The 18,058-nt window shown below is 39.7% G+C and overlaps 1 long non-coding RNA gene across 1 annotated transcript in view; it reads left to right on the top strand.

The window, feature by feature from the left end:
- The first annotated feature begins 2,104 nt into the window (after window positions 1–2,104).
- Window positions 2,105–18,058, top strand: part of LOC118797375 — a 35,604-nt gene continuing 19,650 nt past the window's right edge. Inside the window, exon 1 of the long non-coding RNA XR_005005934.1 lies at window positions 2,105–2,237. This is a non-coding gene — a long non-coding RNA (uncharacterized LOC118797375). The remainder of the gene's footprint in view (window positions 2,238–18,058) is intronic.

Raw genomic sequence — 18,058 nt, 5'->3', positions numbered from 1 at the left:
CACGGCCCATATCCATATTTTATTATTGTCCCTCAGTTCCACTTATGACATCCATGTACCAAAAACAGTCATGATTAGATTTTCATGATCCAACCTGTTTTAACCCTTACAATTAAACAGGCTGTTTTTGTTACTGGGACCTGGAGACTTATAATGAGCTCTGTTCTAATTGGCTGCCCCACAGTGGTGCTTCATTCAAAAAGCAGTTAACACTCCTTATAACTTCAGTGTGAACAGTCAGACCTGAACTGCTGCTGAATAGACATTTATGTAAGCGCATTGGTTTTTGTGACCTTACAAAAACAATTTATTCAAAGCAGGCTGTTTTTGCAGCTTGTTTTCTCTATATTGAGCATATGGATTGGGAAGTTAATGGTGTGTTTAGAAATAATTTTTTTTTTTGCAATTTAACAATTTTTACACATTACATTAAACCAGTTGTTTAAGTAAAACACTGTGTTTTTTCATGAAATTTCAGTTCAGTGTTTTGTGGAATACAATTTATTTAGATTAGTGATAGAGAAAATGATTTTCTCTCACATTCTCGACGTCATTTTTCTTCGAAATCATTACTGCAGTGCAAAAAATCTGATAAAATCAAATCAAATAAAATAAAAAATAAAAATAGAATTCTATTCTTCTCTATTCTATTGTTCTGATTTAGTCTTCTTTTTTATTCTGTTCTATTGTTCTGACTTATTCTATTCTATTCTATTGTTCTGATTTATTCTATTCTATTCTACTCTGTTCTACTGTTCTGATTTATTCTATTCTATTATTCTGATGTACTCTATTTTTTTCTATTATATTGTTCTGATTTATTCTATTCTATTCTGTTCTGTTCTATTGTATTCTACTGTTCTGATTTGTTCTATTCTATTCTACTCTATTCTATGTTCTGATTTACCCTATTCTTTTCTATTCTAGTGTTCTGATATATGCTATTCTATTCTATTGTTCTGATTTACTCTATTCTATTCTGTTCTATTCTTTTGTTCTGATTTATTCTATTCCATTCTATTGCTGAGGTTTATTCTATTCTATTCTGTTCTACTCTATTCTATTGTTCTGATTTACTCTGTTCTATTCTGTTCTATTCTATTGTTCTGTTTTGCTCTTTTCTGTTCTATTGTATTCTTTTCTGTTATATTCTGAAGAAGGTGCCTAAAGTGGGCTTTTGAAAAGAGTTATTCTATTGTTACATTGTTTTGTATGATGCACTTGCGTGATTCTCAGGCTCAGTGTTCCTAGCACGCCTCGAGGGTGGAGCCCCCCGTTTCTATTCACGGGGGTTTTGTTTTTTTAATAATTCACTGAAATGTGCCACACGACTTCACTGCTCTACTTTAAAACAGCACAGAGCTCTCTCTCTCTCTCTCTCTCTCTCTCTCACTCTGTCTCTCTCTGTCTCTTTCTTTCTGAAGCACAAATCTAGAGATACAGCCATCTCCCTTTTTCTCTCCAACGCTCTGTGGAATATTTTCAGTAGCCGTTTTTTATTCTGTTTCTTTGTTAGGTTTTTATTGGCTGTGTGGCTCAGTGGATTTCCTCCATGTTTCCTGTTCACTGTTCTCTCTTACAGCGAAAGTCTCATGCAGAATGGATGAATGATATTTGAAGAAATCCCACAAGCAACTAGGGTGGTCTTACGCTAGCAGTCACATTTAGGGCAACAACAAACAAGAGAACACTTAAAGCACTCCCACGGCTGAGGCCAAACGGTCAGCATCCACTACGGAGGGAGCAGATGGGCCTCTCCATATTATTTCATAAATAAAATGTATACGCCGGTACGTTTTCATGGACACATGGTATTTCATACTGGATCCGAGCGATGCCCAGCAGCCCCACCCTCATCATACCCCCCACCACCACCACCACCACCGCCTCCACCAAATTCTCTCACAAATTCCTGCTCAGCTTTTACCCGCGAGCTCCAGCACGGCATCGGCTGGATTTGCCTCATCCAATCAGAAACAGCCGTCCGTTCTCATCCTTCCCCCTACAGCCAATGAAACGGCGTTCTTGTGGGGTCACGTGACACGCGGCCCGCCCTCTAAGCCTGTGATAGTCGGCTGAATGTTGAGAAATCATAAATCGGCGAGTGGAGCTGAGCGGCTGTGGACGGACAGGAGAGCCGTGCTGCTGTAAATGGAGTTTTGAAGAACAGCGTTTCGGCAGTCATGACCTAAAATCAGACTGGTCTGAGCTTTAAACGGCCGAGCAGACAGAGCTGAGTGAGTACACTTTTACTGGTTTCGCACCTTGCACTGCTCCCAGTCCCGCTCTGCTCCATTCTGCTTCATAGACAGGAACGAGCCGGTGTTGCGATTGTGGGCGAAAAAGAAACTGCGGTGACTTGTTAAAATAAAACAACAAATTTCCAACGATTTTAAGTAGGCCTGCTGTTTTTCCTCTCCCGGTTTCACATCTCTTTATTTTGTTTTCCAGTGCGCTTGAGGGGAAGGCGTAGCGTAACGTAACGTTAATGTTATCGTTAGCCCTCAAAACCAGCTCACCTCACTCTCCTTACAGCCGAGCACAACACAGCAAGTCCAGAATCTGAGCAGTGATTAAAGGGATGTAGCTTCCACAGACGAGGTTTAACTTGGCGTCTCATTCCAATTTTTCGTTCTACCTTAATTGGTGCGGCGGGTGCATTCTGGCGCCCTCCGGCCCCGGAGAGGAGCCACTGCTCCGTTAAGGTGGAACGGAAAATTAAAATAAGAACTTCAGTTTGACTCCCAGAGCTGATCTTACAGCCCCGCTCCGCTCAGACACGGCGGACTCAGCGGGATAATGAAGTGGGGAAAGTGGGCTAAACTCCGTCACCCAGCCGGCGTGTGTGTGTGTGTGTTTCAGTATCCACCTGGCCGTCGCTGCTGGAGGCTGCTCGTTTATTTTAGCTCAGAACGAGCCGCCCTGTTCACTCGGAGAAAACGTGTTTTAGCAGTTTTACAAATGAGCCGAGCGCTTCAGGCTGCTAGCCTTCTAACGGCTGAGGGTAACGACCGTTAGGCGGATTTTTATTTAGATTAATTATTTTTTTGTGAATACAACAGCATAATAATTCTTTTTTAATTAGTTTGGACACATTAGCCCAAATATCGATCCTGATAATGCGTTTCTATTATCTTTTCTCTGATCCTGTGTCGGCGGCGCTTTCGTAGCCACACAAAAATATTGAACGTTAGCTACGTTACTGTACAGGAGGCCGGGCTTAAATGGTCTAATTTAACTTTTAGCTACTCGTTTTGCTGAAAATGGCTTCAAAATAAAGGATAGCATATAAACTGTGAGCACAAATGCTATAATAAGCGTATTTATTGTGCTGAAGTCCTGTCTGCTGTTGACGGGATCCAGATGTGCCTGATTAGGCTTGTATAACATCTGTTTGTTGTCGTTCCGGTCCGGCGTGAGCTGCCTGTAAGGTCACGGAAAGCTGTTAGAGAGCGGGGCTGGACCAGCCCGACTGTTAAATGCATTACAGCCTGGGTGATTATATCCGCCCCGGAAAGGTGCCCCCCGCTACCCCCCCCCCTCCTCTTTTGTCTGACTCTTGTCTGTGGATGTCTGAGGGCTGCACCTCCCCCAAAGACAGCCGCCCTCTGCTCGGAGACACCTGGAGGCCCAGACATCATGATAATAATGGTGATGATGGTGATGATGATGATGAACACGAGCGGGAGGGTTTTAAGTCTAGCAGTGATGAGTGAAGGAAGCTGGACCTGTAAAATCGTGAAGATGTTAATTACTGTTATTAGACAAAGACGAGTAATGTGCTTCTCTCGTTTTTATAGGATGTAACTGTATCAAACTGTGATGGAGCTTTCTGTCTTTTTTGGGTGATAAATACTTGAAGACTCTCTTATTGAGAGCGTCTGTTAAATGAATAAACAAATGTAAATAATTTTGTGAGGCTGCGTTCAAATCTCATCCACAGCGGTTGTTTACAGACCCCGCCCCTTCAGGCTGCTTACATAGATAGCCCCGCCTCCTCCGGCGGCGCAGCCTGACTTGCTAATTTCACGGCTAAAAGCCTGCTGGGAGAGGGAGCTCTGTGGTGAATGTAAACGAAGAAAAAACATAGTTATGACTCGATGTTGTGTTCTGTTCTGAGATTACAGCAGGGTCTGGATGCAAAGGGTGTGCAAGCGGGACGTGGCAACTCATATGTACCTCAGCTTTTTAGTGAAGGTTTGGAGTTCCGGGTGTTTTATGAGCAGTACCACAGACCCGCTCGGCCTTGAATTTCTCATGAACAGTAGAGCTACTGCAAAAGAGCTTTAACCAACGAAATGGCACCATTAAACTTTGTAAAGCCTGTGGATGTTATTATAATTTACTATAATAACTTGTGTAACTGATACATGTGTAACTGCTTGATTGTTTCTTTCGCTATTCCCACAAAAGGAAGGGCATCAATACACCTGACTGGAGTATGATTGATACCACATAGTCATAGATACTGTAAGTTAAGGCACTGATTAAACTTGAAAAGTGACAGTGATGGTTATTATTGCAGCTTATTCCATCAAAACTCTCTATTTTTAAGAAGGTGCCTTTTTGTAGTTTTTCCCTCTCTGCCTTTGAATTTGTGATTATGGTCAAGTCAAGTCAAGTCAGGCTTTATTGTCATTTCAGCTATATACAAGTACACAGTGAAATGGTTTTGCAGGAATTGGTTTTGAGGCCAGCTCAGTTTTAAACGTCTTTAAACGTCCTCCAGCCTCAGTAGCCAACCCACAGCCATGTCTTTGGGCGAGTTGCTGCAGTCTGCATGAGGGCGATGCAGAAATGTCTGTGTCACTCATGTCTCAGTAGCGATCTTATCAATATATTGCACCAATCCTTCTCGTGCATTTTGAGCAGCCAGTTGCAGTCCTCAGATCTGCTTAATGCATTTAATTGGAGCGTCTCATCAGCAAATCCATCTACAAGGCCTTTTTCGTATTGTCTGTTATGTATTAAGGGAAATGCTGGGGCCAAATAGAAAGTAGGGCATGCTTCTCAGATTTGTGTGTTTATCCATACTATGTATTATTCCTTATTATTACGTATTCCTAAAGTTTATTAAATTTTATAGAAATGTATGTTTTTTGTTTAATCTTATATAATTGTGCAGTCTTTATCCTTTGGGAGCCAGTGTGCTGTTTAAAGCATTTCATGCAGTGACTTGAGTGCCTGTCTTTCATAGCCAAATGCAGAAATTTCACTTCTGATCTGTTTACTCTGAACACATTTTGAAATGGCTAGTTTCGTACAATTCTTGATCCCAGGTTTTTTTCCTTCAGGGCCTGTTGTACCAGTAGGCAAAAAAGCATCTTGATAACACATTTTAGGGCATTGCAATGTATAGTGTCAAATTTTTTAGTATTTTGAGCCTTGAAAGTCAATGTGAAATGGATATAATAACTCATTTTCCTTTCCATCAATTACAGTGGCGTATTTCCACATGGAATGCTGTATTAGGGAGGGTCTCTGAGCAGAGGGGAGATGAAACATATGATTAGTTAATATTATTTTCCCATGCCCACTGGTGCACAGTGATGCAATCAAAACTCAGAAGACGTTTTGAGGCAGGCAGAAGTCTTTCAAGTGATGTGATATGATGCTTACTATGAGAAAGGACATGAATTAACAAAGGAAAAAAGGTCTGTTTTAATTTCAACCTGACTTTAAAAATATCTGAGCATTTTGTGCATATTAATTTTATGCCATAGGACCCCTGTGTCATACAAGATTTTCTACAATATAGATGTCCAGGTTGTACACAAGATTGTTCAGGAGTGATGACATGCATAAACAGCCAGAGTGAGTTTTGTTAAGTTTTCCTTTTTACCTTAAGTGAGCTGCGTAAAAGCTCTTTAGGGATATGTTTAAGTGGAAAGTGAATAAAATTCACTTAAACACTTAGTTTAGGTTTCAACACTTCAGTTTTTGACAGTAGTAAAAATGTAAATCTGAATTTACAACTTTAAATTTCCCCCTTAAGTGTTTAACTTAAGATGCAAGCAGCCGCTGGACTAAAAGCCTTGACAGTATGCTTGATATAACATTGTGTTTCATTGCCATCCTATACTTCCTGTAGTCCTATATTTAAACACGATTGTCTTACATAAAGCATGGCCAAGCTTCAATAAATAATGAGTGATTTCTATTTTGATACTCTATATGTTACAAATGCAATACATAATTATAGTGTTCATCCTCACACTGTAATTTAGACCAATTTAGCATTTGGAATAGCATCATTAGTTTCGATCACTGTTCCATTGCGACAGATTTCTGCAGAGGGGATTCTGTGATGTGAGCTTCAGATTCTGGTGAGCTGCTCTTCTTTTTTGGTGGATTCCTTTTTGAAATTGTATGTTGTTTTATTTTATTTTTATTCACTCTTTTATGTTCCACTAGTTAAATGCGTGCGAGCGTGAGAGCCTCTCCCATCAGGGGTTCTCTCCCTCCACCCGTGTTTTTCTCTTCTCTCTCTGGCTTTTCAGTTGAAATGACTTCCATTGCCACGTGTGGCCTTCTCCCTGAGATTATAGTGGGATGTGGGAGGTAATTGCATGTTATTTTCAAATGGATACTGCATTTAGCTGCACTACTTTTTTCCCTGAACAGACTCCACTTGACCAGGTGGATTTGTGGCCGTATTTTGCACCACAGCCACAATGGAACTGGAAGCTTAAGCTTGTAAGGCCAGTCCACACCAACCCATCGTTCCCCCCAAGAGAACACCAACGCTCTCCACCAAATACCAAGCTTCTCCATTTCCAGCTTTCTCCATTCCCCATCCTGATGTTTAGATTTGGCTTCAGAATGTGTTTGGCTTCGGTACCCCAAAATAACTGAGAATCCAACTGAGCCAGACTGAACGTGGGAGAACATTCTAGAGATTTCACAACAATTACAAATAGGTATTCACCTTATTTATGCCATTTTGGTATTACGCCACATATGGGAATAGGTTTAATAACTTTTGAGAGCATTAAAAAAAAACAGACATATCTTTCTGCAAAAAATCCTCAAAGCACAGTTGAAAGTTGCATTGATGTTGAAAACAGTACACAAGTGGCACCATAAAAACAGGTTAAATCAAAAATCAAATCAAATTACTTAGTTTTCCCCAAAATGCATGATAAATATCATCTTATTGCTCACCCCTAATATAGAACCAACATTCTTCAACATTGGATTGGTGTGCTCCAGACTTAGAATTAGTAAATTGTGTGGTATATGAGTTTAGTCATTTTTTTGCATCACTGTTAAGAAAATTGACCCTACTGAACGTTTGAACAAGTATATTTCTCTTCACAGAAATCTTTTGCATTAATAAGTGAGAAAATCTGTACATTATTTTTAAACCTAAGAGCCTGACGCTACTGGTTTTTAAATCTGTACTGTAATACCAAGCTTCTACGATGAGTATCTGGGTGGGGATCATTAATAAGGACCAGTATATTTGTTCTAAATAACAGGCTTATGGAATATTTAAGAAAGTGTTTTTCAGAGAACTGTATGTCCAAGCCAAAGAACCACTAATGAATTTTTATTTTTAAGAGTGCAGAGTGCAGGAGATTGCATACGAAACATGCTTTGCCTCATTTTTTCATACATCATGTGGGATCATTATCCTACAGAAAAATTGTTGAAACCAAAGTTGCATTGTATGCAGTAGTGGAAAATGTGTGAGATGAGGAAGATGTACAACCGTCACAAGTCCCAACCACAAGCCATAGACTGCCTGTATGTCTTCATGATCAACATCTGAAAGTGAGGAAGAGAAACGCCTCGGAGGGAACGTGACTGGAAGCTTCAAGTTTCATTCAAAGGCGAGACGGAGAGACAAAGAGGAAGAAAAAAGTCTTTAAGCAGATTCCGCGGCATCTAGAGACAGAACTATTTTCAGTTGAATGTGACAGCTCCTAACCTTTTTCCCAGCAATCTTTGTTTTTTTGTTGTGGTTTGGGAGAGGGGGGATGTTGTTGCCGTGCGTCTCTGTCACACTCCGTGTCTGAAGCTGTGCCACGCTGAGTCTGTCATTACAGCAGAGAGAGCGGCACTGCAGGGTTAATGAACCCATCTGCATAAACTCTTAACTCCATCTGGAGCTGGTGGCGGCATGTGGCGCCACTGCGCTGCCATCGCACAGCCTCAGCTCTGCAGCTAACCCGTTTATGCTAATAACGATGCTGCCTCTTCTCGCGCTGCCATTTCTCAAAGTCTGTGATATACAGTACAGGAATGTTGAATTAACCCTGTAAACCAAAAGGCACTGTATGCAGACTTACATCTTACTGTGTATTAGTATTATAGTATTTATTATATAGTTACTGAAGACTGAATAGTAGAGCTGGATGATATTAATATTGTATTGCAATTTTATTGCTACATCTTGCAATTGCAGTGTACCTGCCAACATTTGTGAAACATTGATATAATTGGCCTGCATAATTTTATTATTTTTTTTTATTATTTTTGGTTTTTATAGAATTTTCTACTCAATTTAGTCATGGCCAGTTCCACCCACTGTGTAGGTCTCCCCATCTCACAGTGCTGCCAGGTTGTGACATAGAAGACTAGCACATCCTCTGATACATTTCACTATCATTAATGCAACGGACACTGGACAGTCCAGCACGCTTGGAGTAGAATGCTAGCTGCCAATTTTGGTATGTCACTTAACTCCTCCCAGAGAGAGTGAGGCCAGTTATGCTTGTTGTCCTCAGCCCTACACCACAGATGTAGTATCATCAGGGATTGAACTCGTGATCTAAAGGCAAGAGGGATAACCGGGTTTCACCATCTCGGAGCCCCTGGCTTGATTTTGACCAAAATTAATTATTTCTATCAGATTGTGTGAATGCCTTAATTCATCCAGACACCCAAAGAACATCTGGGATTGCTCAGGATGCTGAACAGCACACAATAAAACATTCAGTAACTGGTCAGAAGTACCTTTTGTACCTTGTACGCTTCTGTTATATAAGTTTTACGAAGGGTTAAAGAACAATATATTGTTCAGCCCTATTGAATAAGAACCCTCAGGTTCAAGGTTCAAATGTTGCTTTATCAGTGATGTTGAACGGTTGGCAGAAGTCTAGCGTCAATACTGGTAGCGGTATTGAAACCAAATTGAATCTTTCATGCTCCGTTCCCTAAAATGCATAAAGAGGGGGCATATTTGAAATACAAGTCAAATCATTTAATTTAAGCATATCAAATAAACCAGTAAATAATAAGTCAAATCAGTTGCAGAGATGTGACGAGGCAGGAATTGCCTCCTCCTTTTAGGATTCAGACATCAGTGTATAAGCCATGATGACTAGGGCTTGTTGAGACCAGCACGTGTCCATTCGTTCAGGCTTTTGCCTCCTCGTACTCTTTGTTGCTAGCAAAAGCAGCTTTGTTTTCGTGTCCATTGAGTAATACCCTTCATCGTGGAGGAACACTTGTCAGGAGGAAATGTGGGTGATTCACCATCGCTGATTCATTTAGAAAGTGAGAAGTGAGCCAAAGCAAAAGGACAGTGGACAAGTAACACTGTGCAGCGATGCTGGGAAATATCGTATGATTCGTTGTAATCTGTGCATTTCTTTAAAGTGGTTGGCTTCAGTAGCACAAAGACACACACTAAAATGAGTACAGTCTGTTTAACTGATTTAGCATGTGTAGATTTCACTGCCAGTGTTATTATTCATTAATTTCATCTTGGAATATCTGTAAGATCAAACTCCCACCAGGTAGAAGTGCATGTAAATTTGAGCGTAATATTTTCAATGATAATGCTAAAGTGGATGTACTTACCTTTAACATTCACACAGATAGAAACAAGTGCTGCAACTGTATGTTCCATTTAAAGACTTTTGCTTTATATTACTGATACTTAAATACTACTATATTAAAAAATACAACACATAGCTTACCCAGTACAGTAGAAGCTTCTCATATCCTACTGTAATATAACCCAGACAGCCAAAGTTTTATGAAAATAATTACACTACACAGTCACTTCACTTTACAATCTGATAACAAAAGCTGTGATATTTTGCTCGGTTTACATTATATTCTTTTCAGTCGTTGTCATTTTAACATTATGATCTGTTTAACCTCTGGCCAGCTGGGGTAGGGGCAGTGCACTACCTGCTCAACCCTAAACTCTGGCCCTGAGGAGAACCATTGCTCATCAGTTGCTCAATACCTTTTTTTCCACATGTATAGCAGGGTAAATTGGGGCACTTGTTTCCACGCACAACGCAGAGTTATTTGTACGTTATACAGTGCATTCGAATCTGCGCTCATTTTTACGCAACTCAGAATGTGGTGCATATTTAGAGGAGTCTAATCACAGAGCGTCATCTCATCACAAGCCATCACAATCACTGTAATATTGCACACAGTAGACTGTAGAGGAAAGATGTTCCAGAGAAAGCCAGTAGGTTTTTGTTTACGCTAAAACTGTTTGCTTGAGGCTCGTCCTGCGTCACCAGACTTTGCCACATGAATGGGAGATGTGTGTGGCAGGCAGAGTCTAAGACTGTGTGAACTTTTTCAGGCACGCATATACGCCCACACACGCAGATTTTCAATCCAAGTGGAGATGCACACGTCAAAGTGGCAGCGAGAAAAGAAAAAATGTACACACACTTCTAGAGAACATAGCAGTCTACTGGAGAACGAGAGAGCAAACAGAAACCAACAGTTCCCTTTAACATACTGAACTTTCTGTTCCAGTAGACAACCACATAACCGTTCCACAGTTTTTGTACCTACTAGGGCCCAACCTGCTAGGCCAGTATTATCAGACGATTTTACAAGACTGACTCATATTGGAGTCACATAACCATTGAAGGCCCTGCTTTGTCCTCGGCAGGTTGTGAGTTTGAATCCCAGGATGCTGGTATCAAAAAAACTGCTCATTATTGGTGCATTAATATCGACAATATAATGGCTGATAGTGAAAAAAAACCACAAGGTGTTAATATCAGTCAATGTGGTGAAACATTTATTTAGTCACTTGATGTATACTGTAAAAGACACCTCCTTACCTCCATGAGGAAGATCGGAGGATTCTGAGGATTTAATTGTTTCTATGCTAATTAGCAGTTGACAGTCTTATTAGTAAGTAAAGCACTGTTTAACTAAACATTGTTTTTTGTTACGTATTATTTGTTCTTGGAATTTTTAGTTCCTTAAAATTGCTATTGGTCACAAGATTTTCATATTGTTTGGGCCCTAGGGCCCACTACCTCGGAATACGCTGATTTCTACTACAAGAGTCTTTTGATGCATAGCTAATGGTACAGATTTTTTTTCTGCCCATTACCCATAATGCTAAACATCCCCAGCAGACTCAGTGTTAGATCCTGCTGGTAGAAGATGTGGAGCCAATGAGCCATTCACTGCTTTCTCTTTTTTGCCTCTTACCACTCCCTGTGAGAGTAATGAGTATGAAACGTTAGTAAGTTTAGCTCATTTTATATCAAGAGGAAAGAAAAAGGAGAGGAAGACTGTTTCATTCATTTCACTCATTATGTCTTTGGTAAGCGGAGGTCCAAAGAGAGGTGTATAGTAATATAGCACTGCTGAATGCAGGGTTAAGTATTCAGCAATACAGCAGCTAAAATCTGACACTAAAAAGCATTGTTTATGCCAAATCTGCTGTGAGAACGGAATTAAAATGAGGAGTTGACTTGTCGACTCATTAATTAGAGAACTCAGAGTGCTTTTAGAAACAGGAATCACCGGCGAATGCTGGCTGTATGATATCTAATTAAAAGTTACATCACATGATAAGGCCTAAAGAAAAAAAGGCTGAGCACTGAGCTTTAGTTAAAAAATTCAAAACACAAAATCTCACTGTGGTTCTCAGGGAATTGCTAGCGTTTGTTTTTGCTGTCACTATTGAGTAATTTACTGATTATTAATGAATAGAAATGGTTAATAACAAACAAAATGTATAGTTTTTTAAAGATTCCAAAAATACGTTCTTGGAAAACCAAACTGAGAAGCCTTTAAAAGATTTCAGTAAAGAAAAAAATAATGCATATAAATGGGTGTGTCCATCACACGCTGCTTCTTGCTGTAAAAGTGACCAGTAGGAGAATTTAAAGAAGCCCTCACCATCATGCAGTAGTTGAAGCACTGATGCTGATTTAGTCATATCTATTATGAATAAAAAAACAGAAACAGCAGTGTATTTAGATTTGTAATGTTACATACGAGTAGGGGTGAGAATCTCTAGGCACCTCACGATTCGATTTGATTACGATTCAGAGGCTGCAATGCGATTATAAAACGATTATCGATGCATCTCGATGCATCTTTTTTTCTATATAGCATTTATATCTTCTCACTGTGTGAGCTCAAGTTTCAAGTTCAGGTTTCAAGTTTATTTGTCACTTGCACAACATGTCAGGACATTTATGCATTGAGATGCTTGTGGTGAGGCTCAGGTAATCGCTCTACAGAAAGTAAATAAGTAAAAATAAAAATACAAGAAAAACCAACTGAAATATATTAAATATACACAAAATATACACAAAATATATACAGAATGTAGAGACAATATACATTTCAAAGTGACTAAGTAACTCAGTGTTATTGTTATTTAAAGTGACCTGGTACTTTTAAAGCAAAGTATTTGTAATAATCCATAATGAATTTACTTCCAATATCTTTTTTAATAAAACAAATGGAAGTGATGTGGCAAGTGAACTAGAAGGCTCTCATTCAGTGCTCTTGTTTGGAGCACGAGAAGCTGCTGCTTCTCATCTGCGATAAAATGCGCAGTTACAGTGAAATAAGATCCAGTGGCAGTGGATGTCCACACAGCACGTTACAGCTATTCTACCCGTTTTCTTTAGTGATTTTATAACTTCGGTTTTGGTCTGGTTGTAGAGAGCTGGGGGATCACTGTGTCAATAAAGTATCTTTAAGACGGCTCGTGTGCAAAATAGCGCGAAAGCCCTGTTTTGTGCAAACTGCAGATCACGTAGCAGCGATGAGTTATTCGCATTTATAAGCAGCGCAGTTGGTTTCCTGGTACTTAAATCTGCAACGAGAGACTGTCACACACTAAACAGTGGCGAAGCTGAAGTCAGCTTCTCTTTCGAATTCTCCCGTTCCACCTTAAATGGTGCCGCATTTACATTCAGCGCCTCAGTTAGAATTTAAGGTGGAACGGGTAAATTCGAACAAGAAGCTGGAGAATAAGAAGCGATTTCAGCCTCGTAAATCAGTCGAACGTTGAGAGACATTTAACTGATCAACTTCTGAGGAAAAGTTTTCTGGCGGAGATGGGAGGAAAGTGGCTGTAGGCGAAGCTTAAAGCAGAGCGAAGTAAATCTGCGTTTTTGTTTATATTGTTTAGCCCATACTAGGACATTATCACATACTGACACATACTGGACATTAAATGTTGCGGCTCCCAAGGTGGTTTGATTTTTGTTGAAAGGACAAAATGTTAACATTTGTGACTCCTGATCTAACCTGGCTTTAATGCAGAGGGAGCCGGTCGGATTTCTCACTCATCCAGTTGTGTTTTTGTTATGTGCCACTACAGACTGTCCGGGCGCTGCATTTACCCACTTCCAGTTCCGCCTTTTGCGTTCCGTCAACATTACGTTATAAATTAAATATTTAGAAAATTGATTTTTGACATTTGTTAATCGATTCAGAATCGTTCACGTCCGCATCGCGATGCATCTAAGAATCGATTTTTTCACGCACCCCTACATAAGAGCACTCTAGAATCAGTCCTGTCTTAATACAACTGAACAGTCAGGGTGAGTCCTACCCTAATAAATCTATGAACATCTACAAACCTATGGAGTAAATCAGAAAGTATCTAGATCAGGACTTTCCACTCTGAGACAACTTGAATAAGGTTCAGGAGGTCATAGGTTCAGCCCCCGCTGCTGGCTACTGCCACTGTGCCTTTGAAGAAGAGCACTATATGTGGAGATACTGTTTTTTGTATCAGATAAAACTAAAAAATATAAATCAAATGCCTTACAGGACAAGAGCTAATCTAGGGCTAGTTTTTGCCCAATTCCTCCTGGTGTGTTCCCGTATTCTGGACAGCAGGAAACAGATTCTATATCTAAATCGGTTCTCACTCTAAGATGTGTGATTAACGTGAATCTGCTCTGGAGAAGATCACTGCCTGATCAGCGAAGGGTTCCCGAGTTCATATGGAACTCTGCACAGGAAATGGCATGCATTCTTTCAGTCAGATTCAAAAATAAACTCCAGTCTTCGCTTCCTGCGGGAGCGCAGAGTTGGAGAGGAGATGGGGAGGGGAGGTGTGAGAAATGTGGGGGCTCCTTTCAGGGGTCTGTGCTGTGAAATGAACTGGAAACTCCTGGTGTGGAGGTTTTCTGGCTTCCCCCAAATCATACGATATTTTTTTCTCTCTTCTGGAAGATTAAAGATCTCACTGTTGCCACATACATCCCTGCAGACCTACACTTCCTGTAAACGGGGCCTTGCGATTGGATGGGGGTATGTGAGGTCGACTCTGGCCGCCTGACCCCCCTCTAGCTTCTGGAAAGTTTCTGTAAGAGCACAAGGGCTTGGTTTTGGTGTAGGGTTTTGTGTAGGCTTGCTGAATTTCCATCCCTGAGCTCATTGGAAAGCCTCGTTGGAATACAGAACTGATGAGCAAAAAATCGAGCGTACACAACCCTAAATGTGGTCAGTTGGGCATGTTTGGTCTCCATACATTAATTTTGCATTAGCGCTACGAAGCAAATGTAGCTAACAAGTAGCTAACAGGAAGCTTATATCTCACAAGGGATGGCCCTATCAGTCAAATGTGATGTTCAAATATATAAGCCATTATTTGAAAAATATTATTTGAAAGGATATTTTTTGAAAGGTTCTGAAGGCTGTTAACTATTGCATATCAGGCATGTCAGGGACGACACGTAGCATCCCGAAAAAAGCATCTTAGAGTCCTACTGTTAGTGTACTATATCAAACTCACACCACAGATGCATAGTAGTTGATATGTAGCTTGGAATTTACATTGGAAAAAGCAGTCAACCTAGTCTTAAAGATAAACGCACAAATGCTAATTGTCTGTTTCTTCAGCTAACGTTAATAGCCTTTCAGCTGGAAAACATTGTGGTTGTGAAGAGTTAGTTAGCTGACACTAGACATACCAGTTTTATTCTCTATTCTTTAGTAGTGTGTTAAATGAGCTTGTCTTTTACTCATGCTTCTATGCAGTGCTTCCTATGTGCTATAGCTTCACTTTGTACCATTTCTATGCCGCGCAGAGCTTCTTGTCCGGTGTGTGGTGGACTTAACCGGCTATAGTACTCTTTTTATACTTCCTTCGTTAGACTAAACAGATTAGACGTGACCAAAACGTAAGATGCAGACTCTTTACTGCCCTCTGGTGGAGCATAGAGTTTAGACAGTTTTAAATATGACAACATATAACATTTAGAGAGAAGCTAAAATTCACATAAAAAAGTCCAGAACCACCTGCCTAAATCATCACATGCTTTCCTCAAGCCCTGGTGGACTGTGAGGCAACACACCGACAGTGTATGACAATGTTATTTATCCAAATAGACAAAAGTACAGGCAGAATTCAGGCAGTGTGCCATACAGTGTCGGCAACCACACAAGCAAGTCTGGTTGAGATTACTTAACAACTTGATATGGTCTGAAGCAAATGTATGATGGTTTACACAGTGCTAATTGATAATGTAGCTTCAATTAGCTGCATTAGCCACGTTCCTCCAGTGCAAAACAAAAGAAGTAAACTTCAGACCTCAACAGTTTTGGCTGATCACGTACATCTGAGCTAACAGGAAAAATGTTTAGATTAGAATTTTCAATGAACTATCTCTTTAAGACAAAAGGCCTATGAAAGTGCCTTTGTTTTATAAACAGGAGTTTGTGTCTAAGGCCGTCCATGGGAAAAACAAAGTCCAGTGTAATTATGAACAAGGTGACCGAGCTACTGTGTGTGTTTATAGCTGCGAGTCGTCCATGGCCTGGACTTTGCTCACTATTATCAGTGGTTGCGTGAGCAGTAGTAGACAGTTACTGTCTCACCTACTGTTGCCCTCTTTCCGGAGCCAGCCGGTCTGCTCCTGTTCCTCTGCGCCTGTCTCTGCTCCAGCTACGAGATGCTTTTTGCATCGATGATTCAATCGCATGGTCATGTAATGTTTTTATTGTGCAGGAGAAAATACAGGAGGAGCAAGGAGAGTTGAGATCTGCTGTATGAGACGACTCTGTGCTTCTCACCGTCTCTTACACCCCTCTTAATCTCTTTTCTTTGCGCTGTCTTTTTTCTCTCATTCTCCTTTACTTACTGCAAAGGGGTTGAAAAGTGGGTATATATATATATATGTATATATATATATTAATTGACTTTAGATGGTTAAGTAAACCTGTTTTTGGAGGTTTTGTATTTTGTTAACAGTGGCTTATTATTCTGGGATGTCCCTTTACTTTTTGATAAGAACCTTTTTTAACAACCAAAGTAAAATATACTTATTTTATATAAATATAAGTGTATTTATATATTTTACATGTGAAATGTTTGTATTTAGAAATATAGTAAAAACCAAACTGAACAACATATAGATAAACCTACATCAGTGATGCTTTAAAACACTTGCGCTGGGGTCTGGCAGCAACAGTGCTAAATGCCTTAATTTTTGCTTCAGCTTGCTTTTTATTCGGCAGTTTTTGGTTCAAATTTTCCAATCCACCTTAGGTGGAGCAGCTGTACAGGTGCCTGAATGTAACTGCTGCAACATTTAAGGTGGAACAGGAAATTAGAATAAGTGAAATTAGAATATAAGAGGAAACAAGTGTGGCAGTCGGTTTGGAATCCCTGTTATAATGTTATAATGATAGCATAGTTTATACTGTATGTACATCATGTTATCTGGGCTTATTTGTGGCATACCAGTACAGGATGAACTGGTATACCGCCTGCTACTAGTCCTCAGTACTAGTAAGATTTCGATATATGTTTCAAAACACTCTGTAAGTCCTCAGTCCATACAGTCCGTATAAGGAAAATAAGCTGCAAAAACCAACACGTACATATATTCACACTTTCACATTGAAGTTAACTGGATAACTTTAGTATAAAAGGATAAATATATGTAAATGTGTTGGTTTTCAGCCCAGACTAGGCCTAGTAATCAGGGTTGTGATGTAATGGAATACAAGTATTGTGGCTAAATATTCAGAATAAAACAAATTAAGTATCTATTCAGTCCAGGTTACATTTTGTAAAGGCAGTATTCAGAATACAGTTATGTTTTTCATTTTAGGAGAAAATCTTCAGAATACTAAATAAAAAAAACATTCAATTTTCAGAGGGAACACCATCAGTGCTTGTTTATGAACCATTTTAAAATCAGTGCACAACATGTAGCAAAGCATGTTTTAAACAGGCCCTCAATTAACAGCTTCTTTACAAACACTGCAGTTCCTGCTAAAGCCTGAGTAGACTGATAAACCAATATGATGAACCAGTTATTAATCTCAGTTTTACTGAGCTGCTTTAAAGGAGTGATCAAACTAATAATCTTCTCAGTAGTGGACATGTTTGTAGGAGTGTTGTAACACAGCCCTGCTTGTAGTAGATTTCATTGAATATCATTAATGACTGACAGATAATGTGATTGACGACACTTCGAAAACAGTAATTTAACCTCTTAATGAGTAACTATTACTAATTATTCTTAGATACTGCCCTGACCTAGTCTGGACTGCTTTTGAATGAAACACAATAAAGGGCAGCCAATCAGAACAGGGTAGTTTGCATATATTAGTCTTAAAGGCACGGTAACAAAAAAAGGTCTGTTTAATTGTAAGGGATAAACAGAGTCATAAAAAAGAATTATGACTGGTTTTTGGTGCAAAAATGTCATAAGAAAAGAAAAATGAGGTTATGGCCCTCTTAAATTCACTTCAAAAGGCTTTATGTGCACGAGCGCTCTTAGTTAGCCTTGCCGAAGAAAAATGCCTAAATGTAACAGTTAATGATTGCCTCATGAATCCATCAGTCCAA

Source organism: Colossoma macropomum, unplaced genomic scaffold (assembly GCF_904425465.1).
Source record: "Colossoma macropomum unplaced genomic scaffold, Colossoma_macropomum, whole genome shotgun sequence".
In the NCBI taxonomy this organism is placed as follows: Eukaryota; Metazoa; Chordata; class Actinopteri; order Characiformes; family Serrasalmidae; genus Colossoma; species Colossoma macropomum.
Note: the sequence above shows the minus strand (reverse complement) of the source record. Positions and strands in the feature narration are given on the sequence as shown.